The sequence below is a fragment of the Coffea arabica genome, chromosome 1e, assembly GCF_036785885.1.
Source record: "Coffea arabica cultivar ET-39 chromosome 1e, Coffea Arabica ET-39 HiFi, whole genome shotgun sequence".
NCBI classification, from domain to species: domain Eukaryota; kingdom Viridiplantae; phylum Streptophyta; class Magnoliopsida; order Gentianales; family Rubiaceae; genus Coffea; species Coffea arabica.
The window spans coordinates 30,164,256-30,191,342 of record NC_092311.1 but is presented as its reverse complement, the minus strand read 5'-3'; the positions used below and the strand labels follow the sequence as shown (position 1 = coordinate 30,191,342).

General features: G+C 38.4%; 2 pseudogenes; both read left to right on the top strand.

The window, feature by feature from the left end:
- The first annotated feature begins 20,005 nt into the window (after nucleotides 1-20,005).
- Nucleotides 20,006-21,620, top strand: LOC113728984 (protein NRT1/ PTR FAMILY 7.3-like; annotated as a pseudogene).
- A 2,076-nt stretch (nucleotides 21,621-23,696) lies between these two features.
- LOC113689429 (putative pentatricopeptide repeat-containing protein At5g37570) lies at nucleotides 23,697-25,891 on the top strand (annotated as a pseudogene).
- The last annotated feature ends 1,196 nt before the right edge of the window (nucleotides 25,892-27,087 follow it).

The following is a 27,087-nucleotide window of genomic DNA, read 5'->3' as shown; positions in this document are numbered from 1 at the left end:
ATGTTACAGGTAGTACGCGTCCACCTACAAGTTGTATATATGAGTGAGTTTGATTGAAATTATTCACCAACCACATGCATATAATACTTGGAAGGATGTGGCATTGGATCTCCAGTAATCCACCAAAACCTATTTCTTTTATTGCAGCTATTTTTGCCCCATCAATACGACCCACAAACTTTAAAAATTTAGCTGGTGTGCACCTAAACTTGTATGCCTATAAAAATAATATAACAATGTTGATAAAAATTAACAAATAACAGTCCAATATTTGCACTTGCGCTTTGAAACTTCTAAATCATTTAATTTAAAAATAATAAAATTTGATGCTATGTCCTTACTTGTTTCGCGACATCACTCTTTATGCTTTCTCCCCTGTCCGCTATAGACTCATAGTAGATTTTCATCAGCTCCTTATATTTCTTCATATCTGTTTCATTCTTCCATACAAGCTTCTCCTCATCACTCAGTTTGCTCCATGCATTTCTAGCAGCTATGTTTAGCTCCTGAATTGTTAATGCCTTTCCCTTTGCTTTTTGCTTGCGTGCGAAGTCAATCCTACCATGATTTAATATGATTATATCCATCACATAGACTTTTGATTTTATCATGAGTTTTTTTAACTAATTCAAAGCCCCAAATGTAGACAATAATCCTTCTATAAAGCCATATATACCTGTATGCAATGAAATTAGTTGGTGGCCTCACCGGCTTTATTGGATTATTATCATGATGTTCCTCAACTTGCTTGCCTTTATCTTTTGTAAGATTTATCTTCTTGGTTCCCCGACGTCCCATAGTGTATTATTTCAAACTGCACCAAAATAAATGACATGACAAAAACATAAGGGATAATTTCAAAATCCTATCCCCTGAGATTTCTTCACAGAAGTGTATTATCACACTTCTATTGTTACAAATGTACAAGAGGTTTACATAAAGTTACAAAATGTTCAAAAATTGTTACACTATTTATGGACGGTTGATCTAACAACTGTTCCTACCTCACTCCCTAATATTAAACAGTCATGGAGTTTCCAATGATGTTAACAGCAACAATGTACATTATGCCATTGTCAAAATTGCAATTCCTAAGTAAACAATCAATTACCATCAATTGAATAATGAATATTATGCCATTACCTAATGAAAGGAACTCCTAAATAACCAGAAAATCAACAATTGAACAATCATACTTACAGTTTGTTCTTTACCATATACACTATACACAGGTGAAAGAACACTCTGTTTTTTTACCATGTTATGGGTTTGTAAACTATAATAAGTAATATGTACAAGAAAAATATCAATTCATACAAACAACATAACAATATGTCATGCCTACTTTATTTGACTAAACTCTCAATCCAAAATCATATAACAAATTAATAGCAATAACAGAAGAATTGCTGCTTAACTGTGAATATTGACAGTTATTGCATTCTTAGAATAGGTACAGAAAAAAAGCAAGCAACTAATAAAAACTCTTTTGTCACCTTTCACATGATATTCTTATACTCCCTACAACAATTTCTTTTATATGCATTGAAATTTCTATTGTCCAAACAAATCAACAAATTGTAAGTCCAATTGCACAAGTTGTAACTTAACCTTAACTATCAATCAATTTTGTGATTTCAAATAAGAGACTGTCGTGCCCCACTTTTCGAATGATGAGTGATGTGTGTGTAGTGTGGTGTGAGATGTGAGTGTGTAGTGTGTGTGAACGTGTGCAAAATGAAAATAAAGGCCATGGGACTTGATAATGCGACGGTTTGGCCATATAAAGTTCAAAAAGGGTTTTTTGTATAAAAAATGGAGTCGCCACTTGGTATAGAGTTAGGGTGTACCAAGTCACCCAAAAATGATTTTTGTTTTTGAATGAAAAAGTAAATAAACCCTTTTAGAGAACTTTTGGGTCTACGTAACCAAAAGAGGGATCGGGGGTCACATTTGACGAAGGGGAAGGCAAGGATAAAAATCCAAGGCACCCCCTCGACCTAGCCAAGGCTAGTTGCGTGACTTAAACCAATTTTTCCTAATTTTTCTACCCAAGGTATGTATAGCGTGTTGGATATGACTATATGAATGCAAGAACCTAGACCTAGGGGGACATGGGGGAAATTTCTCTTCAAAGGGTGAGTGGTGCCAATCACATTAATTGTGAAGCCCAATAATGATCCTTTGGAGAGGTCACACGTAATCCTAAATGACATAAAAATGAATGGAGTGCATGTCATGTGAAAATGTAAGTTTATGTGAAGTGAGAAAAATGATAAAATAATAGGATATAAGTGGAGGTGTGCAAATGTAAGTGTAAAGTGTGAGTAGTGAAGTGAAAACGTCCAAAAGTAGTGTGAAGTGAGAATGTAGAAAAAGAGATAGAATATAAAGTAAGTGTATGTGATAGTGAATGAAAAATGCATGAATCCTATAGGAATGCATCAAGATGGGAACGGGGAGTCCTAACTTTGTGACTTAATTTTCCCTTTGATTAGAAGGGGGAACTAGCGTGCTAAGGCTATCGAGTAGCCACACTCGCTCGTTTCCCTTATCGAAAGGGGACTCTTCAGGCAAATGTACCCTATAACTAGCATGAGATGCAAAAATCCTAAAATGAGGGGAAAAGGGGCTCGAGGAGCATGCCAAATGATAAAACTAAGAAAAATGCATGACATGTAGTGGACATGCAAATATGCACTAACAAAAAGGGATGGCCTATTGGGTCTAGCGTTGGACTAGCCCTTTCTATGAATTCCTAATGAAATAATGAGCCACAACTAGTATTGGACTAGTGTGGTGACGTACATTCATCCATCACATTCATTCATGGATATGGAAAGCGATTAGACATGCCAAACACCTATAAGCACATAGCACATAACAATTAGCATGCTCGACTATATGCAAGAACCTAATAAAGCAAATTAACACATAGCAACAAAAACAAGCAATCAAGCTAATAAACCTATTACATTTGCTAGCTAGGCACAATGTCTTCAATAGGTCTTCATCGAATACTCCTCCAAGCCCTATCTATTACAAGCCAAGAGGTGTACACATACCCCATAATGAAATACTTAAATAAAAGGCAAAAGTAAATAAAATAAATGCAAAGAATTGAGGAAAGGCAAGGAAAGCAACGTAGACATGCAATTCACACTTAGCACGTTGGATCACATAGGAGAAATGAAAATCAAGGAGATAGAGGTTACCTCCCTTGTAATCGGGCCCCAATGAAGTGAAATCACTTATTTATCCTCCAAAATAAAAGAAATGGTCAAGGTACCAATTTATTTGGGAAAATTAAAGGAAATAGGCAATGACAAGCTCACTTAATCGTCAAACCCCTAAAGTCATGACTTGAGCGCACTTGACAAAGCATGGTAGTTGATTGAAGTAAAGCAGGCAATGAAATTGCAAAAATTAAAGCTACTAAGGACCAAATTGAGGAGATCATTCAATTAATTGGGCCATAGTAGGACAAGGGGAGACTTGGGGGGTCAAAAATGTAATTTTCAGGAGCATTTACATGCATGCTACGTAGAAAAACAATTTCTGCAAAACTGAAGCTTTCTACAACAGAAAAGAACGTCTACTGCAATTTCCTCTTCACTTTCAAATACTAAAAAAATCAGATTTGATCTCACACTTTAAACCAAAACATGATCTTGGCATCCAAACAAACAGAATCATGAAAGAGAGATCATACAAATACTGAAACAAACTTCATGCAAAAAGTCTGGAGAAGCTTTTGATGACAAGAAAAACTGCTGCAACATTCCAGCCGCAGCCCTCTATTCATTTCAGCATGTCAAACAGGTTTATTCATACCAAGATTCAACCTATCCATCATCCACTAAACATACAAATTCATTGCATGATTGAATCAAAAAGATGGAGCTGACCATCAAGAAGAAAAAACTAAACAGCAAAAGAAGAAAGAGTGCCGCAAGATTTTCTGCAATTTGTTTCCTAAGCTTTGAAGCCTCGACAACCAAGAATAGATTAGAAAACTTCTTAATCAATCTTCCAAGCTTTGAACTAACTAACAACTGCACAACTACCATAATCCAAGCAAGCAAAATCATATAAGAAAACTATGTTAACTCATAAAGGAGTTCATGCAAGGCAACGAAGAAACATTCTGCAATCAAAGCTTGCTGCAATTTTCCAGGTTTGGTTCATTATCATGGCAGGAAATGCAATTCTCAACAGAAAAAATGTAACTTGCAGCTAACATGTCCAGGATGCACTTAGCCAAAGATCAAAGACATCATGAACTCCAAGCTTAAACCAGCGAAAGACAAAGACCACAGAAATTGACCCATGCCGCTGCAACAAACCAAAGGCTTTTAGCTTATTGCAGCCAGCTTCATGTAAGTTATGGAAGAGGTAAACTTTCTGCAATCAAATCTATCGACAAACTCCAGAAATTCCTGCAATTTCCGACTTTCAACCATGCGGAAAGACGCCGTGAAACATGAATTCAAATGAAAATGCAATCATACCCACTACTACTGCAGGAATCCAACCAAACAAATCATGCAATAAACACATTCGGCAAGCTAAAAAACACATTCTTTAGCCACTATTTCCCTTTTCTAATCTAACAATGGAATTCGGAGCCTAGCCAGCCCACAAACTCAGATTGTGCATAAAGACCACCAAAAGAAACAGCCATGAACATTAAGAACAAACACAGCTAAACGCAAATCCCTTCTCCTCCCAACTCAAACCAGATTCACGGATAGAAACTCGCATGGAGGACGCAATCAAGTGTAAAGACCAAGACTTTCAGCATTCAAACATGATTGAGCAACTTATAAACCAGTCCAAAGTAAAAAATGTTACCTTTGATGCTTGACCGAAGCTTGATGTATTCCGAAAGATGAAATCTTTGTCTCTCTGACTCTCTTGCAGCTGCACCTCCGGATTCTTTTCCTTTGCTCCAACGAACCAGAAGCCTTTTCTTTCTTCCTTGCTATTCAGATTCTTCCTGGAGCCCTCAGCCGTCAGCTCCCTCTCCCTCGGTTGTTCCTTCTCTCCACTTTCTTAGCTGCCACCCTCAAAGCTCTCCAGCCGTCCTTTATCTCTTTCTGTTCCAGCCGTTAAGTCCCTCTTGTTTCTCCAGTCTCCTTCCCCCTTAAACCTTCAACCTCTGTCGCTACCTCCTTTCTTTCCCTCACCGTAAGAAAAACTCTCCCTACTCTCTCTAGTTTAGCCCCCCCGTCAATTTCTCACTGTTTTTCTTTTGCCATCAATCTTCCCCGTCGGACTTTGGTTCAGATTTTTCTCCCTTCAAACTTTCGGCCGTCTCCCCCTTTGTATTTTTCGTCCTCTCTTAATCTCCCCCCCCCTTGCGGCTGTCCCTCCTTTTGCTATTTATATGGGAACTTCCAACCCTAAAACAACTCAGTCCTCTTTCCATATTGCAGCTAAGGGCTCCCTGAGTCCTTCCTTGCAAAGCTGCAAAAAAATGCAGCTTGCATGCGACTGTTTTACTTCAAAAATAATAGTAAAACTAAATAATAATAAAACAACAATTTTAATCAAAATAAACAAACTAAAAAAAATAATAAAGTTACCATTTTCAATCTTTTTCATTCATTTTTCATTTTTCATTTTTCTTTTCATTTTTTAAATAATGAAACTAAATCCAAAACAACTAAAACATATTTTTTGAACACTTTTCTTTTCCCTTTGAGAAATTCTACGCTAAAAATGGCTAAAAAACTAAAAAATGAAACTAATTGTGACAAAAATAGACCAAATAAAAACGAATAGTAAATAAATAAAAAAAAACCAAAAATTTGGTGTCTACAGTTTGCCCCTCTTTGTCTGAGTTTTGGAAAAACTTGAGACAAAGAAGTAGACACCAAATACTCACCTGTGTTATTCGGTTGCCACTATTCGGAGGACTGACCTAAACAAGGAATTTTAAACATGGGACTGGCCCGAACAGAAATGTAAACGGGATAGACCCGGACAGAAATTTAAACGGGATAGACCCGGACAGAAATTTAAACGGGACTGACCCGAACAAGAATTTAAACGGGACTGACCCGAACAGAAATTAAACGGGACTGACCCGAACAGAAATTTAAAACGGGACTGACCCGAACAGAATTTAAACGGGACTGACCCGAACAGAATTTAAACGGGACTGACCCGAACAGAATCTAAAACGGGACTGACCCGAACAGAAATTAAACGGGACTGACCCGAACAGAAATTAAACGGGACTGACCCGAACAGAATTTAAACGGGACTGACCCGAACAGGAATTTAAACGGGACTGACCCGAACAGGAATTTAAACGGGACTGACCCGAACAGAATTTAAACGGGACTGACCCGAACAGGAATTTAAACGGGACTGGCCCGAACAGGAATTTAAACGGGACTGACCCGAACAGGAATTTAAACGGGACTGACCCGAACATGAATTTAAACGGGACTGACCCGAACATGAATTTAAATCGTGGGACTGGCGCGAATAAAATTAAAAATCATGGGACTGGCGTGAATAAAATTAAAAATCATGGGACTGACCCGAATAAAATGAAAATCATGGGACTGGCCCGAATAAAATGTAAATCATGGGACTGGCCCGAATAAAATATAAATCATGGTGCACACTAGTGGGACTGACCCAACGGCTAGCGGCGAATGCAAATGAAAGGCACACTAGTGGGACAAACCCAACGGCTAGCGGCGAATGCAACTAAAAGGCACACTAGTGGGACAAACCCAACGGCTAGCGACGGATGCAAATGAAAGGCACACTAGTGGGACAAACCCAACGGCTAGCGGCAGATGCAAATGAAATGCACACTAGTGGGACTGACCCATGGCTAGCGGCAATGAAAATGAAATGCTCACTGGCGGGACTAACCTCACGCTCCAGTGGCTGTGAAAATGAAATGTCTTGACAATTGGACAGTGGGATCAAACCCGAGCCTGTCGTGATGAACTTGATTTGATTTTTGAATTTTTTGATTTTTTGATTTTTTGATTTTTTTTTTTTTGTTTTTTGTTTTTTGATTTTTTCCCTTTTTCTGATCTTTTGAGAGAATCTTTTCAAAAGTTGCCCCAGTATGATGAATTGGTCAGTGGGATAACACCCGAGTCTGCCTTGAGAATTGGTCAGGGGGATAACACCCGAGCCTACCGAGATTTGGCGGGATAAAACCCAGCTCCAACGTGAAAATGAGCGGTCAGCGGGATAGAACCCAGTTCTGCCGAGGTTGGCGGGATAAAACCCAGCTCCAACGTGAAAATGAGCGGTCAGCGGGATAGAACCCAGTTCTGCCGTTCAATTGGTCAAGAAATTGAATTTGATTTGTCAAAAAACCAGAAATTAAATTTGATTTTCCAAGAAACAAGAATTTGAACTTGATTTTTGATTTTTGACTTTTGAATTTTTCCGATTTTTCGAGAGAATCTTTTTTCAAAGATAATTTGCCCCAGTGTAGGGCCCTTTCTTTCTTCGGCATCGTCCTTCCACATCCCCAGATGCTCTTTCGTCGATTTCAACTTTGAATACCTGCACAGGGGGGCTTACATGCACTCAAATTTGCATGAAAAGGGCAGCGTGATTGATTTGAAAAATGCATTATTTGATTCTTAGACGAAATCCTCAATTGGACTACAAAAATATTTGCCCCTGTGTGGGCTTGTTTTGCGAAATCTTGCAAATAGAAATTTTGCCCCAGTATGGGCCCATTTGATTGCAAAAATTGGTTTGGATGCCTCTCCATTTATTTGAACCAAGAGAAATCGCACCTTCCAAAACTTAGAAAGTAATCATATATACAACGTGAAGAAATTTGAATGTTGAGTTCACGCAGAAATTTCATGATGAATCTCTCAGAATATCACCAAATTACAGAAGATTTCTTCCTCACCTTTAGCATCGGTGCTCAGGGTAACGGATCACCATTTCTTGTTGGCTCATCTGTCAGGACCAATCAAGTGACTTTATTTTTGATTTGGAAATGACTAAAGGAAAATGGGAGGTCAAGATTTGTCTCATTTTGTGCTCATTCGATATCACATCTTCATGAAAGCAAAATAGTTTGTCACCCTTATTTTCCAAGAAAACTTAGTCAACATACAAGCTTGATAGGCTTGCAACAAAATGGGTAGAAACGATAGCTAAACATGTGAAATCTGGTTATACCCTTATGATCATGAGTGATCGATGAATTTTTATGAGCATAATCCTCACTTTGGATTGTCATGAAGGAATAAGTCAACGATGGACTTTATTTAGCTTGTAATTTGGCTTGAAAGCGATAGTTAAAAGATAAATCCTTCAAGGACATTGCATTAAAGATCGCATTTTTCCCAAAATTGCCCCTATTTTGAACCCAAAGATCTCAGAATTTGTTGGTATTCTTCTCATTATTCAACAGGGACTTCAACGTCGAATTTTTTGCATTTTCTTGCATTTACTTTTCTTGCTTTGCTTTTTGCCTTTTCTTTTTCTAGTGGGTTTTCACATGATGAGTAGCGTCAATCCCATACCTAGGCAATTCAGAAATACAGCTAAAATTTTCGGCATCAGAAATTTTCTTGACAAGGCCATTGCAAAGAACAGAAGTCAGGACTTTCGGCTTTGTAATGGGGTTAGGTGGGGTGCTTAGAAAAGTTTAAGGCTTGAAGGCAGATTTCAAGAGTGGTTTGAAGAATCTGAGATTGCATTGTTGTTCCAACCCTATTTTAGGGTAAAATCAGAATTTGCCTCAGTTTATGCTCAATTGAGGCTTTTACTTTCATTTTCTTTTTTCTTTTGACTTTTCGGCCTTTTGCCATTCTTTTGAACTTTCACAAAATTTGCCCCAATTTATTTTTGAACTGAGGTTCTCTTTTCTTCCTTTGCCTTTTGATTTTGTGGCTTTTCACTTTTTCCACTTTCTTGAAATTTTCCTTTTTCAACTCAACTTGCCCCCAGTGTGGGGTTTGCGATTCTCAAAGGTTGCCAAACGAAATATTTCATTCTGAAGGCTCAAAAGGGATAACTAGGGATAGAATGTTTGATTGGAAAAGAAGAGGGCCTGACTTTCGTTCCGCCCTTACAATGACTCTGAAAGGAAACTTTCATTAATGCGAAATTTTTGGCATGTATTTGAATTAACTGACGGAGGAAAACCCTTGTTCATCCATATTTGTGAAACATAGGCAATCCAAGCGGACAAACCAAGTGGAATCAAATTTCTTCAATTTGCGGTTCTCTCCTTATTCTAGCATTTTTGCTTTTTCTCTTTATGGAAAATTCTCCAATCTTCCTCCCCAATGCGGGGTACGATCGTAAGTGCTTTGAAAGGAACCACCAATTTTAGCTCAAATGAGGAGACAAGGGATAATCAGTGTTTAGGTTGTAGAAATGACGGTCAAAGCATCATTCTTACACCTCATGACAACCAAAGTAACGAAATGCTCATTGAAAATCTATTCCCTTTTTGATATTTGAAAATCTCCCATGAAGGGTAGTGATCATCAAGGCGCTTGTTCGAAACGAAATTATTCTTTTAAAGGCTCAAATGGGAGAGCAAATGATAAAAATCTGTGTAGGTAGTGAAACGAGTGCTCGAAGTGTCATTCCAAATTTTCAAAACAAACAAGAATAACGCACATTTTTGCTTTCACTTAGAAGTGATTGAACCAGATTAGACACTTTGAACATTTACAAGCAAAAGTTGCCCCAATTCATCAATCAATGTGACTGACTTTATTTTTGGAGAAAAGGTATCTCATTGGGCCTTTTGAGTGATCGTTCACCCTTTTCTTTCTGAGCACTCTTATTGTATAGCTCGGATCACCAATCTAGTGTACGTAAGGATTTTAGAAAGCATACACTTATGAATTTTCAGGCTGGAGGTTGAGGAAAACTTGATTTGGTCTTATTTCTCAAAATTCATCATGAAATCTCTAATGAGTAAAAGAATGAAATGTACATGAATATACACAAAACAATAATTGTCCAAACTTTTATTGTTGAAAAAGTTTGAAACAAAATTTCTCGTTCAATTATGATACAAGTGAGAATAGAAAGCTTCTAAAGAGCTCCATATATATCCTTTTTGCCTCCTTTTCTTTTGACACAAAAATATATTAACAAGTCAAATATACAGAATTTTCCTTGAAAGCAATTATGAATTCTCTTAGAAGCTCCTAGCCTAGAGCTTTCAGATGGATTTTTCATGTCTCCATTGTTGGATCTGCCCAAGAATCAAATAATACTTTCCAAACTTTATCGGATCAAAAATTGTTATCCAATATAGGGAAATATTTTCATCTTATTGAAACACATTTTTTTTTTGTTTTTTTGAATGCAGGGGAGGGGGGAAACAAAAGAAAAATACCCTGAGTTAGTAATCAAGAATATAAAATCAATATGCATGTCTTATGGGGGGAACCCTTTTTGTGCCAAGGGTAGGCCTAGCATGAAAATGCAATCCTCCAGAGCATGCACTATACAATACCTGATGGATCCAATCAGCTTATGGAGTGAAAAATAATTTGAAAAATTTGGCCCATTGGAATGAGAAGAGACGTTTGCCAAAATGAGGACCTCGTCCGGAGGGATTGATCACTTTTGATCGATACAAGACCTTGCAAAAACGCACGGGTTTGACCTTGACGAACTTTCTATCGAAGAGATTGGAATTCGTTTTGACAACTTTTCTTAGTGAAGCACGGGTCAAAACTCCAACTGATCAAATGGCTGGATGCAATGGATGTTTTTCTCAAAATCGACTAGGTTTTCCATTTTGAAATTCGACATTGAAACCCTAATTGGTCAAATGAAATTGACAAATTATTAAAAATCGACCGGATTACCCTAGAAAGGGAAACAGATCAAATGAATTAAATGAAATTTAATTTATCCAAAATTAATCAGATCACCCTAAAAAGGGTAAATTGATCAAATAGATTGAACGAAACTTGATTTATTCAACATCGGCTCGGTTGCCCTAAAAATGGGTAAATTGGCCAAATGAATGAAATTGAATTAGTGATTTATTCATAAATCGGCCGAATGACCCTAAAAAGGGTAAATCGGTCAAATAAATTGATGATTTATTCAAAATCGACCAGGTGACCCTAAAAAGGGTACATTGGTCAAATGAATTGATGATTTATTCAAAATCGACCAGGTGACCCTCAAAGGGTAAATTGGTCAAATGAATTGATGATTTATTGAATGAATTGGTAAAATGGATTGGTTGAATTGTCTGGCCATTGGTTATTAGTCTATGACCTTCTAAAAATCAAATTTTGGCCTCAATTTATTTATCGTCTCAATAGGAGGAATCATTTGTGAATTTCTTCAAATTAATGTCCTTCACGCAAGGGATTTTTACCAATTTTTGATAAAATGGCCAAAAAGTGATTATTAGATGCTCATATTCCAAAGATCACTCTATGAAAATGATCGGATCCTACCTTACCTTGTGCACTACCCCTTTGGATGGTACAAAATGTAAACGTGCAAGTCTCTTTGGATTAAGTATCCGAGACACAAGGTGGCTTATTCCTAAACACAGGATTCCCTATGTGGCATTCCTTTTCTATGGTTTATGCATGATGCCAGTTATTAAAGCGATATAAATATATGACAAACATGGCCTAAAGGACATAAATAATGCAACGAGGGGAAAGGTTCTAAAAATGAAATGTACTTATTGAAAATTAAGTGTAATGACTGAAATTTAAACATGTGAGTTATCTAGTGGGTAAGTCACTAAAAGAGTGCCAAAGAGGCCTCTTATTGCTATGGCACATGAATGCAGGCCAAGAAAACAAAGAAATGGTTAGTGCAATTGATAGTACACATAACACATTGGGAGCAATTAAGAAAAGAAATACAATAAAAGCAAGTAAAAGGGGTGGAACCCCTTCCCTCGTGCCTAATGTGCTTAAAAGGGTGAGGTTGACTCTAACCTAGGCAAACTCTAACATGGATGCATGAGGCTGGGGCTCACTAATGCAACTAGACTCGATAAGTTTCGGCTCCCAAGCCTTCAGACCTAAAGGCGAAGGGTCATTACTCCCAGGGCCTTTGATCGGTGGCTCGAGTGATCCCTTAGGTAGCGCTATGGGCGCAGAGCACACCAGCCGCCTACCCAAGGCAATCGATCCTAATCCTACAAGGCGGTGTGGGAAACGCCCACGAAAAATAAAATAAAATGGGATAAAAGCAAGTAAACGTGCACGTATGAAGTGCTCCCCTATTTTGAGGGAAGGGGTTGAGAACCAACGTGAGGCTCTAAAGGTGACACGCCCCCTCCCAAATGCAATGCAAGCGCGAGATAAATAAGTAAACATACATCCAATCAACCAATCACACATACGAGAGTGAGGGAATAATTGGATACGCTCGTGAGGCAAAAGGTCCTAAAAAGGGAAAATGCAACCCTAATATCCACATGCTATACATAAAAAGGGTAGAAAAAGGAAAAGAATGGCTAAATCAAATGCTCGGACCCACTTAGGAAGTCCCCAGTGGAGTCGCCAACTGTCGCGCCCCACTTTTCGAATGATGAGTGATGTGTGTGTAGTGTGGTGTGAGATGTGAGTGTGTAGTGTGTGTGAACGTGTGCAAAATGAAAATAAAGGCCATGGGACTTGATAATGCGACGGTTTGGCCATATAAAGTTCAAAAAGGGTTTTTTGTATCAAAAATGGAGTCGCCACTTGGTATAGAGTTAGGGTGTACCAAGTCACCCAAAAATGATTTTTGTTTTTGAATGAAAAAGTAAATAAACCCTTTTAGAGAACTTTTGGGTCTACGTAACCAAAAGAGGGATCGGGGGTCACATTTGACGAAGGGGAAGGCAAGGATAAAAATCCAAGGCACCCCCTCGACCTAGCCAAGGCTAGTTGCGTGACTTAAACCAATTTTTCCTAATTTTTCTACCCAAGGTATGTATAGCGTGTTGGATATGACTATATGAATGCAAGAACCTAGACCTAGGGGGACATGGGGGAAATTTCTCTTCAAAGGGTGAGTGGTGCCAATCACATTAATTGTGAAGCCCAATAATGATCCTTTGGAGAGGTCACACGTAATCCTAAATGACATAAAAATGAATGGAGTGCATGTCATGTGAAAATGTAAGTTTATGTGAAGTGAGAAAAATGATAAAATAATAGGATATAAGTGGAGGTGTGCAAATGTAAGTGTAAAGTGTGAGTAGTGAAGTGAAAACGTCCAAAAGTAGTGTGAAGTGAGAATGTAGAAAAAGAGATAGAATATAAAGTAAGTGTATGTGATAGTGAATGAAAAATGCATGAATCCTATAGGAATGCATCAAGATGGGAACGGGGAGTCCTAACTTTGTGACTTAATTTTCCCTTTGATTAGAAGGGGGAACTAGCGTGCTAAGGCTATCGAGTAGCCACACTCGCTCGTTTCCCTTATCGAAAGGGGACTCTTCAGGCAAATGTACCCTATAACTAGCATGAGATGCAAAAATCCTAAAATGAGGGGAAAAGGGGCTCGAGGAGCATGCCAAATGATAAAACTAAGAAAAATGCATGACATGTAGTGGACATGCAAATATGCACTAACAAAAAGGGATGGCCTATTGGGTCTAGCGTTGGACTAGCCCTTTCTATGAATTCCTAATGAAATAATGAGCCACAACTAGCATTGGACTAGTGTGGTGACGTACATTCATCCATCACATTCATTCATGGCTATGGAAAGCGATTAGACATGCCAAACACCTATAAGCACATAGCACATAACAATTAGCATGCTCGACTATATGCAAGAACCTAACAAAGCAAATTAACACATAGCAACAAAAACAAGCAATCAAGCTAATAAACCTATTACATTTGCTAGCTAGGCACAATGTCTTCAATAGGTCTTCATCGAATACTCCTCCTGTGAGAACCCGTAAAAACCCTAATTATTTTCCTAGGGTTTCTTATTCCCTTAATTGTATGTTTTCTGCATTTTCTGGCTTAGAAATATTTTCCTGGTGAATTTTATGAGCAATTATGGTTTTTAGTTAATTTTTCTAGTATTGGAGAATTTTTAGAAAATTAAGAATATATATTGGACGTGGGACCCACTAGTGCGAAAGGTTCGGAAAAATTCGGCCAATAAGGTTAAGTTTCGGATACTGTGAAAAATTTATCGGGTGTTAAGAGATAAGTAGTGTGTGTGAAGTGATTGATGTGAGAGAGAAAAGAAAGATAAGAATGCATTTAATGAGGTGACAAGTGTCACCTTCTCATTGGGTGGACTTTAAGAATTACTATTCACATTTTTGACTTTTGACCAAAATTAGTTAATATCTCCAAAAAATTCACAAAATTCACCATTTTCTTCCTTGTGTTGGCCGGCCCTCTCTCTCTCAAAGAAGAAGGAAACTTCCCAACTTTCAAGCTTCCATAAACAAAAGCTTAGACTAGATTTCACTCCATAAAATCCTATCTTCTAGTGCTAGTAAGGGTTGTAGTGAAGTTTGTTTGAAGAGCTAAGTGTCCAACACCTCTCTACATCTCTTGTTTCTTGGTAAGTTATGCTTGAACACCCTACTACACCTAATGATGGTTATATTATGCTTAGAAGTGGCTTGAGTGTTGGAATATATGATTTATTTCTTGGTTTGGCTTGATTTGGTGAAGTTTTCCATTTTAAGATGAATTTTCTGGTTTCATATGATCTTGATGGTGTGGTTGTTTTTGATGGTTTGCAATAAGGGGCTTTGAATCTAGTGGGTGTGAATTGTTGTTAAATGCAATCAATTTTGGAATTTGAATGAAATGTGCAAAGTTAGGGTTCATGAACCCCTATTCTGTCCGAAATTTGAGGTCATAGATAGAGGCCGAATTGGACTTTACTCAAAACATGAAAGTTGTAGGTATTGATGAGTTTAGTGTTCCTGCAAAATTTCAGGGCAATTGGACTAGTGTAGAGTGAGTTATGCCGTTTTTACTGTTGCTGTTTTTGGTGCACAGAATGTCCGAACTGCGATAGTAATTACCTGTTTTGACTGGAATTGGTTTGGATTTTGAAGTTGGTGTCTTCTGAGGAAATGTATCGGGATGTCTTAGCTAACTTATCCCTTTGGAATTTCGGCATTTGGACCTGTGTAGGCTGAGATTGACGTATTACAGTTTTGTGTGTTTTGCAAACCTGTTTTGGTAATTCTGGTTTGGTATTTGGCACTTTTGACCTAGTTGTGCTAGGATTTGGACTGAGAGGCCTTCTACATTGTTGTAGCTCTGTTTTTTGGCTTCGAAATGGTGGGTCTTACACCCCCATCCGACATTTGTAGTGAGAGTTGTGCCATTACCGCATTATGAGGTCAAATCCGGTTTTCTTATCAAGGCTTAGGTTAAAGCCCTTTCTTAATTTCTGGTTTGCTTTCATGCTTGTATATGTTTATAAAACCCTATTGGGGTTGTGAATTGGTGTTGTTTATGGCTCGGTATGGTTTCTTGTTTTATGATATTGTGAGCCTATGGAACGGCCCTTGACATGAAATGCTTATATGTGTGTTGTTGGGTTGTGATGGAAGAAAAATAATGAAGCCTTATGGCTGGAAAATTTGGTAAACACAAAGGGCATGCTGCCCGAATTTTACTCGAGATTTAGAAAACTATATTCTCGACTTGAGTAAAGGTTAAGTATTTAACACTTGAATTTCCATGCATGAAACCCTTTTGGGCGATAATTGGTTTGACTTTATGACTCGTTATCGAGTCTTATAGTATTTGTTTACATGTTCTAGGGCGTGACGATAGCTCACGACGTCTTGGTGATCGTGGTGCATGAAATACCACTTTCTTGCTTGGTGAGTATACTACTCACTTACTTGTTATAATGTGGCTTTGTGCTATGTGTATTGATGCCTTGAAGGCTTAATTGGTTATTGGAAATGATTGAGGTGAGGGTGTACTTGACCGCCCTCACCCCTTGTGATTCCATGCATGGCTAGTGCTTGCATTACTGAATTACTGCACTTGATATATGAAATACTGAATTCCCTTCATGGAAACTGATTTGGTATCATTTGGGCGAATGTCCAATGGCTTTACTGTATCACTGAGCTCAACCCCGTTTGGTAGTCAATTGGATCGAGCCGGCGAGGGCTTGGTCGTGAAAATTGTCATGCCACGGGGACTGTACTGTGGAATCTTGTGGTAATGAGACCTTTGGTTCCGGTATACTCGAGTATTACCAAAATGACTGATTGGAGTGCGGGCCCGGTTGGGGTATGTATGGTGGAAGGAATGGAGTGAAGTGAGGTCTACGGTCGGGTATTCTTAAACATTGACGGAGGGTCAATGAGATTGGATCAAGAATGTAAGCGTGGAAATGGGCTCTTGAGAGCCATCCGTATCCTTTTACCGACTTGTTTTAATTCTTAATTGTGTACTCGAAATGAAAGATTATGCTTATATGATCCTTGTGCTTATGTGGTAGGAACTCACTGGGCTTAAGCTCATTCCGTTCCATTTGTTTTCCTTACAGGAAAATGACTATTTTGGGAAAGGTTGTGCTAGTTGGTTGCCAAGTTGAGCATGTAAATGTATTTTTGAATAGCTCCTTGCGAGTGAAAACCCTAAGTCTTTTGTTTCCCACCAATGGTTGGTTTGTAATTGGCTATTTGCACATGTATGGACTAGTTGAATATTTTGGTATGCCGTTTGGCTTGTAAACGTTGTATTTCAATGTACATATGTTTGGATGATGTTTGGTTGATGTTTGGTTGAATTTCGGATCAACTTGTATTTCAAACGGCAAAAGAAAATTTTGGCCACTCTCGGCCTAGTATCTGGATTCTGACGTGTCCAGCACTGTTCATCTTCGGCTTTGAATTTCATTTTTATTTATTTTGTGATTTTGACATATTTGTGCACGTTGGTATGTTCCGGAACATAATAGATCGACGTAAACTGATCCGTTAGTCCTGGCGAGAGCTGGGCAGGCAGTCCGCTAACCCCTTTGGTTCGCCTTAGGGGAAAGTGGGGCTGTTACACCTCCAAGCCCTATCTATTACAAGCCAAGAGGTGTACACATACCCCATAATGAAATACTTAAATAAAAGGCAAAAGTAAATAAAATAAATGCAAAGAATTGAGGAAAGGCAAGGAAAGCAACGTAGACATGCAATTCACACTTAGCACGTTGGATCACATAGGAGAAATGAAAATCAAGGAGATAGAGGTTACCTCCCTTGCAATCGGGCCCCAATGAAGTGAAATCACTTATTTATCCTCCAAAATAAAAGAAATGGTCAAGGTACCAATTTATTTGGGAAAATTAAAGGAAATAGGCAATGACAAGCTCACTTAATCGTCAAACCCCTAAAGTCATGACTTGAGCGCACTTGACAAAGCATGGTAGTTGATTGAAGTAAAGCAGGCAATGAAATTGCAAAAATTAAAGCTACTAAGGACCAAATTGAGGAGATCATTCAATTAATTGGGCCATAGTAGGACAAGGGGAGACTTGGGGGGTCAAAAATGCAATTTTCAGGAGCATTTACATGCATGCTACGTAGAAAAACAATTTCTGCAAAACTGAAGCTTTCTACAACAGAAAAGAACGTCTACTGCAATTTCCTCTTCACTTTCAAATACTAAAAAAATCAGATTTGATCTCACACTTTAAACCAAAACATGATCTTGGCATCCAAACAAACAGAATCATGAAAGAGAGATCATACAAATACTGAAACAAACTTCATGCAAAAAGTCTGGAGAAGCTTTTGATGACAAGAAAAACTGCTGCAACATTCCAGCCGCAGCCCTCTATTCATTTCAGCATGTCAAACAGGTTTATTCATACCAAGATTCAACCTATCCATCATCCACTAAACATACAAATTCATTGCATGATTGAATCAAAAAGATGGAGCTGACCATCAAGAAGAAAAAACTAAACAGCAAAAGAAGAAAGAGTGCCGCAAGATTTTCTGCAATTTGTTTCCTAAGCTTTGAAGCCTCGACAACCAAGGATAGATTAGAAAACTTCTTAATCAATCTTCCAAGCTTTGAACTAACTAACAACTGCACAACTACCATAATCCAAGCAAGCAAAATCATATAAGAAAACTATGTTAACTCATAAAGGAGTTCATGCAAGGCAACGAAGAAACATTCTGCAATCAAAGCTTGCTGCAATTTTCCAGGTTTGGTTCATTATCATGGCAGGAAATGCAATTCTCAACAGAAAAAATGTAACTTGCAGCTAACATGTCCAGGATGCACTTAGCCAAAGATCAAAGACATCATGAACTCCAAGCTTAAACCAGCGAAAGACAAAGACCACAGAAATTGACCCATGCCGCTGCAACAAACCAAAGGCTTTTAGCTTATTGCAGCCAGCTTCATGTAAGTTATGGAAGAGGTAAACTTTCTGCAATCAAATCTATCGACAAACTCCAGAAATTCCTGCAATTTCCGACTTTCAACCATGCGGAAAGACGCCGTGAAACATGAATTGAAATGAAAATGCAATCATACCCACTACTACTGCAGGAATCCAACCAAACAAATCATGCAATAAACACATTCGGCAAGCTAAAAAACACATTCTTTAGCCACTATTTCCCTTTTCTAATCTAACAATGGAATTCGGAGCCTAGCCAGCCCACAAACTCAGATTGTGCATAAAGACCACCAAAAGAAACAGCCATGAACATTAAGAACAAACACAGCTAAACGCAAATCCCTTCTCCTCCCAACTCAAACCAGATTCACGGATAGAAACTCGCATGGAGGACGCAATCAAGTGTAAAGACCAAGACTTTCAGCATTCAAACATGATTGAGCAACTTATAAACCAGTCCAAAGTAAAAAATGTTACCTTTGATGCTTGACCGAAGCTTGATGTATTCCGAAAGATGAAATCTTTGTCTCTCTGACTCTCTTGCAGCTGCACCTCCGGATTCTTTTCCTTTGCTCCAACGAACCAGAAGCCTTTTCTTTCTTCCTTGCTATTCAGATTCTTCCTGGAGCCCTCAGCCGTCAGCTCCCTCTCCCTCGGTTGTTCCTTCTCTCCACTTTCTTAGCTGCCACCCTCAAAGCTCTCCAGCCGTCCTTTATCTCTTTCTGTTCCAGCCGTTAAGTCCCTCTTGTTTCTCCAGTCTCCTTCCCCCTTAAACCTTCAACCTCTGTCGCTACCTCCTTTCTTTCCCTCACCGTAAGAAAAACTCTCCCTACTCTCTCTAGTTTAGCCCCCCCGTCAATTTCTCACTGTTTTTCTTTTGCCATCAATCTTCCCCGTCGGACTTTGGTTCAGATTTTTCTCCCTTCAAACTTTCGGCCGTCTCCCCTTTTGTATTTTTCGTCCTCTCTTAATCTCCCCCCCCTTGCGGCTGTCCCTCCTTTTGCTATTTATATGGGAACTTCCAACCCTAAAACAACTCAGTCCTCTTTCCATATTGCAGCTAAGGGCTCCCTGAGTCCTTCCTTGCAAAGCTGCAAAAAAATGCAGCTTGCATGCGACTGTTTTACTTCAAAAATAATAGTAAAACTAAATAATAATAAAACAACAATTTTAATCAAAATAAACAAACTAAAAAAAATAATAAAGTTACCATTTTCAATCTTTTTCATTCATTTTTCATTTTTCATTTTTCTTTTCATTTTTTAAATAATGAAACTAAATCCAAAACAACTAAAACATATTTTTTGAACACTTTTCTTTTCCCTTTGAGAAATTTTACGCTAAAAATGGCTAAAAAACTAAAAAATGAAACTAATTGTGACAAAAATAGACCAAATAAAAACGAATAGTAAATAAATAAAAAAAACCAAAAATTTGGTGTCTACAGAGACATTTATGGTCACCTATATTCCATTCATGCCCAATTAACTGAGTATTCCATCACGAAATTTTAACTTTCATGTGAACAAAATATGATAATGAGAAAATTGTGTAGGATGAAATTTTCAGGCAAATAAGAATATCTCACAAATAAGAATTTCTCACAATCGATCATGCTTTTAAAAATCATCAGGTAACTATGTTTAGTGCTCAAACACATGGACAATTTTATGGAATATTCAGCATCTTCAGTGGTTGGCCATTCCAAAATTGAATCACTGCAGCATATAAATCACCCCTTATGAGTTACTTATGCAGCTAATTATCACGTGAAATTATTTCCAATTAGAGTAAAACCATAAATTAAGATTGTTGCAATTAGTAAAGGAAAGTATATTTTAGTCATTTCAATCAAAGAAAAGCTTAAACAGTTTAAACAATTAGACATCAACAAATCGTAGCTTACCATTGATTGGGTCAGAAAGGACATTAAACAAATAGACATGCAGGTTTCAACATCATTTTGGGCTACTATGAGAATTCAGGAATGTGGGTAATAGGGTTTTGGGCATCTACTGCATCTGCCTTGGCAGCATTGGTACTCTTCCTCGTAGGCACCATAAGATACAGGCATTTCAGCCCCTATGGAAATCCTATTTCCAGGTTTACCCAAGTAATAGTAGCAGCAATAAGGAACTAGAGAGTGGAGGGGCCACAAAGTGATGATGAATTATTTGAAGTTGAAGGAAAGGAAAGTTCTGTAACTGGTTCGAGAAAGATGCTCCACACCTATGGTTTCAAGTAAGTTCTAAAAGCTTTTGATGCCCAATAGAAGCCAATCTAACTACAAGTCTGCTCCTAGCTTTATAGAATTTGTTTGATCAAATCATAAGTCAGGATTACCTTGTGTACCACAGGTTCTTGGATACAACTGCATTCATTGCTTCAAGAGATTTCAACGAGAAACAGGGATATTATAACTGGTGGCGTCTATGCCCTATTTCTCAAGTTGAAGAAGTTAAGTGCATACTGAGACTACTGCCAATTTGGCTATGCATTATAATTTATTCAGTGGTATTTACTCAGATGGCATCCATATTTGTTGAGCAAGGTGCAGCCATGAAGACAAAGATGTGGAACTTCGAGATCCCTCCTGCGAGCATGTCTAACTTTGACATATTGAGCATGGCAGTTGTCATATTTTTCTACAGGAGAGTCCTCGATCCAATAGTAATTAGGATTAAGAAGAGTGGTGCTAAAGACCTCACTGAGACAAAAGATTCCAAAGGGCTCATAGAGCTTCAAAGGATGGGGATTGGATTCGTAATAGCAGTAATGGCAATGCTTTCGGCAGGAACTGTGGAGAATTATAGGCGAAAATATGCTAGAATAGATTGCACAAACTGTGAAGGCTCAAGCTCATTGAGCATCGTCTGGCAGGTCCCTCAATATGCTTTAATAGGTGCTTCAGAAGTTTTCATGTACGTAGGCCAACTGGAGTTCTTTAACGATCAAGCTCCTGATGGACTTAAAAGCTTTGGCAATGCACTTTGCATGACCTCGATTTCCCTAGGAAACTATGTTAGCAGTATTTTCTATTGAGCATGGTCATGAGAATATCTGCCAAAGATGACATGCCTGGTTGGATCCCAATAAACCTTAACAACGGTCATTTAGACAGGTTTTACTTCCTCTTGGCTAGTCTAACCATAATAAATTTGGCAGTCTACATGGCCTGTGCTAAGTGGTACAAGAGTGTCAAGATTGAAGGGAAGTATGTGGAAGACACCGAGAAAGAGGACTGTGGAGTTTGATACCAGTGACAAATATAATGCCTTATAGGCATTCAATGGTAAAATTATCTATATAAGACTGTAAAATTGTGGTTGCAATAGAAGTTTTGTACAGATTTAAAATAAAACTGCCTGAATTTTATTCCTCCACTAGATTATGAGTTAAGAACTTTTAAAAATCACACACTTTTCATGACTCATGTACTGGCCTTAAGTTATGCAAGACCGCATGGTCCAATTGATTTTTTCATGATGCAAATTGCGAATAAAAACAAACTCTACATAGGCGAGGAGAGATGAGAAGCAGATGAACTGCAACTAACTCCAATTTGATGGCAAATACTATTCAGTCAAGACAAATGAAGATGAGATACAAACTTTGCTCTTGCAAAGATTGCAGAAGCACTTCACCAAAGTAAGAAATTCAACCTTAACAAAAAAATCACAAGCATAAGAGACCTATCTGTAAAACAGTCAGCGAGAAGCCAATGCCATAACCACCAGTATCATGTGATGCCTCAGGATTAGGGTTCCAATTGGAATCTCCAACTATGGATTTGGGTGTATTCAAGTCAACCCGCTGGGCAGCTTTTGTTTCAAGAAGCTCTCCAACAATAACATGGTTCTCTCCAATCATAATGATTTGTTCAGAAAGTAGTGAAGTAATTACAGGCATTAAATTAAAGAAAAGAGAGGTACTCATATCTAACCAAAAATCCTAACAACAGTTTCGACAATGGAATCAATAAGTTCTTTTGCAGAAGCCTGTGCTATTCCACTAGGAGACATTACAGAGAAATTACCAGTTCTTTTCTCTTGAAACAACGAACCTCCTCAAAAGGGTTATTTGCTCATATTTATTTTTTAAATCACACAAGTTACAATTATTTATCACCCGTTGTTTAGTTTTGACATCATGTTATTATTCTGGTACACGGTGTATTTTAGTTGGTACACATTATGGTGATCTCTTGATTTAATAGCATTTACATGTTGTTATTTTATGTGTACAAACTGATATATATGTTGTACGCAAACTAACTAAGCTTGCAACCTAAAGAAGAAAAATAAAAAAGATAACTTTTTTAGAAGCATAATTTCAACACTTTTAACTGCTCAGCTGAGCTACCCAGCTCGAAATAAACAAAGCTCCAAAATTTCTTCAATCCATCCCATGAAAACTAATGTGAAACTTCAAGACTCACTAAAATAAGAAATTAACTCGAAAATCCCAGAAAATTTTGATCCCAATGAATTAAAAAAAAATGTAAAGAAATAAAGAGTATCAATGTTGCGGATACACATTACAAGGGCAAATAGAGGAGACAAGGGCATAGGCAGCGCAGAGAGTGTAAAAGATCCCATCTTGCCATTCAACGGATTCGTTGATCTTGTGCCACTAGTTGGCCTCGATTAAATCTGAAATCTCCAACTATTGCAATAGCCCAGGGCCTTGGATTATGCAGTTTCTCCTCCTCCAAAAAACACCGTGGGTCTTCTTTAGGAGGAATTCAAGCAGTTGTTTTGGAAATTAGCTGACAACGGGGAGTGATTTTGTGGAGTGAAATAGCAGTTCTTTTGTGGAGTGATTTTTTGCATTAGCAGACAACGGGGAAAGGGGGAAAGTGAAATGGGGATTTTCTGATAAAAATGAACTTTTCATTAATAATTTCGGCGGGATAAATTTGTTGTATGCAAACGCGTTTGACGATGATGCTCCATCCGTTTCCAAAATTTTTATTTTTTAAATTGCCACTCAATAAAACGACGCCGTCTTCTTCGACTAATATAACTTTGCGACGTGACTTCGTTTTGGCCGTTGATGATGGGTCATCACATCTTGGCCATGAAAAGTTTCTGAAAGGTTGTCAGGCCCTAGTCCTAATTCATCCTATTTGCATAAAGTTCATTGGCGGGAGGAATCATTTAAGAAAGTTAATAACAGATTTCTTTTCCTTCTCTCTCGCTCTCGCTCTCTCTCTCTCTCTATTCTCTGCAATTCCCTTTCCTTCCTTCCTCATCTTCTCCCGCTCTTCCGAGCTCTATTTTTCCCCAATTTCGGATTATGCAATTAGGATCCTGAAACCCACAAAGTCACAACCGATGCTCATATGAATTTGATCCGCCGATACTCATCCGCTTGTCTCGACCCCTTACCATCAACATTATCATCTGCTTATACGGCATCAATCTTGTCACTTTTAAAATGGTTCAAGACCATCCGAAGCCTGGAGCAAGTGCATCCTCACATCATCCCCAAGGGCTGCGAGCAGGATCCCTTCTTGATTACCCAATTTCTCTCCCTCTGCATCGCTCTCTCTTCCGACCTCTCCTACCCTACCACTGTCTTCGAATGCGTCACTTAGCCCAATATTTATCTCTGGAACACCCTGCTCAAGGGCTACTGTAGACATTCCTCTTTGGTCAATTCATTTTCTCTTTTCAGTTGGATGAAAAAGTCTACAAATGCAAGCCCGGATGAGTATACTTTCCCGCCTTTGATCAACAAGTGTGCTAATGTTTGGGCGTTGAGGGAAGGGCGGGTTCTCCGCGGGTCAATAGTAAGGTGTGGTATTGAAACTGATGTATATGTGGGTTCCAGCTTAGTTGACTTCTATGGCAAGTGCAGGGAGATTGAGTGCTCCCGGAAGATGTTTGATATTATGCCCTTTAGAAACGAAGTTTCTTGGACGGCTATGCTTGTTGGCTATCTGAATGTCGGAGAGGCATTGGAGGCGAAGAACTTGTTTGATGAAATGACTAATAGGAATTTAGTATCCTGGAATGCGATGATTAGTGGCTTTGTTAGATTCGGTGATTTGAGGAGTGCTAGGGAATTATTTAATGAGATGCCCGAGAAGAATGCTATTTCCTATACCACTATGATTGATGGGTATGCCAAGGCCGGTGACATGATGTCTGCAAGGATGTTATTCGAGCAATCAGATGAAAAAGATATTGTATCCTGGTCTGCATTGATATCCGGGTATGCTCGGAATGGACAGCCCAGCGAGGCGATACAGATGTTTTGCAGGATGCAATGTAGGGGCATCAAACAGGATGAGTTCACTATGGTGAGCTTGATGTCTGCTTGTTCCCAATTGGGTTGTTTGGAATTGGCAAAAACAATTGATTCTTATATGCATCAAAGCTCATTTGATCTCAAGCGTGTTCAAGTCGCTGCAGCTCTCGTAGATATGAATGCCAAGTGTGGGAACATGGACAGAGCATCAACCTTGTTTGAGCAAATGCCTACGCGTGATGTGATCTCATACTGCTCAATGATACAGGGCCTATCCATTCATGGGAGTGGTCCACAGGCTATGGCACTGTTTGAAAGGATGCTAAAGGAAGGACTTGTGCCTGATACTACAGCCTTTACGGTAATTCTAACAGCTTGCAGTCATGCTGGTCTCATTGAGGAAGGTTGCTATTATTTTGACTCTATGGTTAATGAATTCTCTCTTGAGCCTTCTCCGGATCAGTATGCATGCCTCATTGACCTTCTTGGTCGATCAGGAAAGCTAAAAGATGCTTACGACATTCTTAAGTCAATGCCCGTAAAGCCCCATGCTGGTGCTTGGGGTGCACTTCTTGGTGCTTGCAAGCTTCATTGTGACCTTGAATTGGGGGAGGAGTAGGGATGCAAATGAGCCGAGCTCGAGTCGACTTTTGACTAATCGAGCCGAGCTCGAGTTAATTTTGTGAAGCTCGAACTCGAGCTCGAGCTCGACGAGCTCAAAATATCAAGCTCGAGCTCGAGCTCGAGTCAAATTCGAGTTGAGCTCGAGCTCGAGCTCGATCTTAAAAAATAAAAAAAAATTATTATTATTATTTTATTTTTAAAAAATAAAAATAATTTTTTTAAAAAAAATGAATAAAACAATAATTTTTTTAACAAATAATAAAATATTAGGGATATATATGTAATTTTACTATTAAAATAAAAAATAAAATATATAATTGAGCTCGCGAGCCAACGAGGTTAATGTTTTTGAGCTCGAGCTCGAGCTCGAGATCGACTTAATTAGCTCGAGCTCGATATTGACGAGCTCGAGTCGAGCTCGTATTCGAGCCACTCGCGATCGGCTCGCGAGCGGCTCGATTCGCGAAACACCCCTAGGGAGGAGGTAGCATGTAGACTTATTGAGCTTGAGCCCTTAAATGCCGGGAATTATGTATTGTTATCAGACATCTATGCTGCTGCAAATAAATGGATGGACGTTTCACTTTTGAGGCTCAAAATTAGGGAGAAAGGACTCAAGAAAATTCCCCGTTGTAGTTGGATATGAAGTAGAAAATCTTGGTTTATTGAAGTTACTTTTTCTACAAAGAAGACTGGGACTAAGGTCTTTAATCATCAGACACCGGCAGAAGCTCAATATTGAGGAAGAAAGCTAGTTGTAGTTGATTATGAAGCAGAAAATCTTGGTATAAAGACATTAGCTTTTCTAGAAAGAAGCTTGGGACTGAGTTCTTCATTCATCAGACGCCCTCAAAAGCTCAATACTGAGTTTAAAATTGCGGGCTGCTAGGATTCTTGAGGACACCTGAGGTTTGTTCTGCTGGGGTTTGGATATTAACACTCTGATCAGGAAGGGACATACAATTTGTGAATATTGACTAGGTTATGTTTTCTGACATGATTAATCTGAGCAGGCAATCTTGTCAATCTGTGAGGGTTGCTCATTTAGCTTTATGAAGTTGCAGATAATGTCAAATATGCAAAGTAAATGCAGCTGACTACCGTTATGGCTGCCATTGCATTTAGTGACCCAGAGTTAACATTCTTTACTATTGTTTCTTAATCATTTTTGCTTTAATTCATGGTGGCAAGCCTTGATACTCTGATGTTAATATGAAATTATGAGTTGATGGATGTAAAACCCAAGAAAGCATGGAATGCATAGTTAACAGATTTCTGGAAGGTAGACCACTTCCTCAGAAATGCATTCATCAAGGTTTTGATTTTGTTAATCTTGGAATTTCCATTTTCAAATGCTGCAGCCTCCTTTTGGGTTGAAGGAGAGGGGAGTTTTAGGACAGTAGAACAGCTAACCTATTTTGATCTTTTTACTGGAATGAAAAGTACAGACAATGATAGTGGTGAGTTGCATAGTTTTTGGCACACTTTGGAAGTTTCTAATTTCTTCAATCTTTATTAGAGATGATACATACTTGTGAACTTAATTAAGTGATAACATGTATAAGTCATAGTAGGCAAATTGAGCCTTCATATAAGTCACTCATAATATTTGGGCAATTTTAAGTTGCTATTTATACACCTGCTCACATATAGGTCTTACAGAATTCTACTGAAGAAAGGAGACAACAAATAAAAGAAAGTTTTTATTTTTTTAATTAAATTTTTTTTGTATGAGTCCACTAAACTATGAGTTGGTGCATATTTGATACTAGGTATCTGCTTAAAATTAAAGATTGTATGCTTTTTGTTTGACACTCTTTTTAAAATTAAAAATTGTATGCT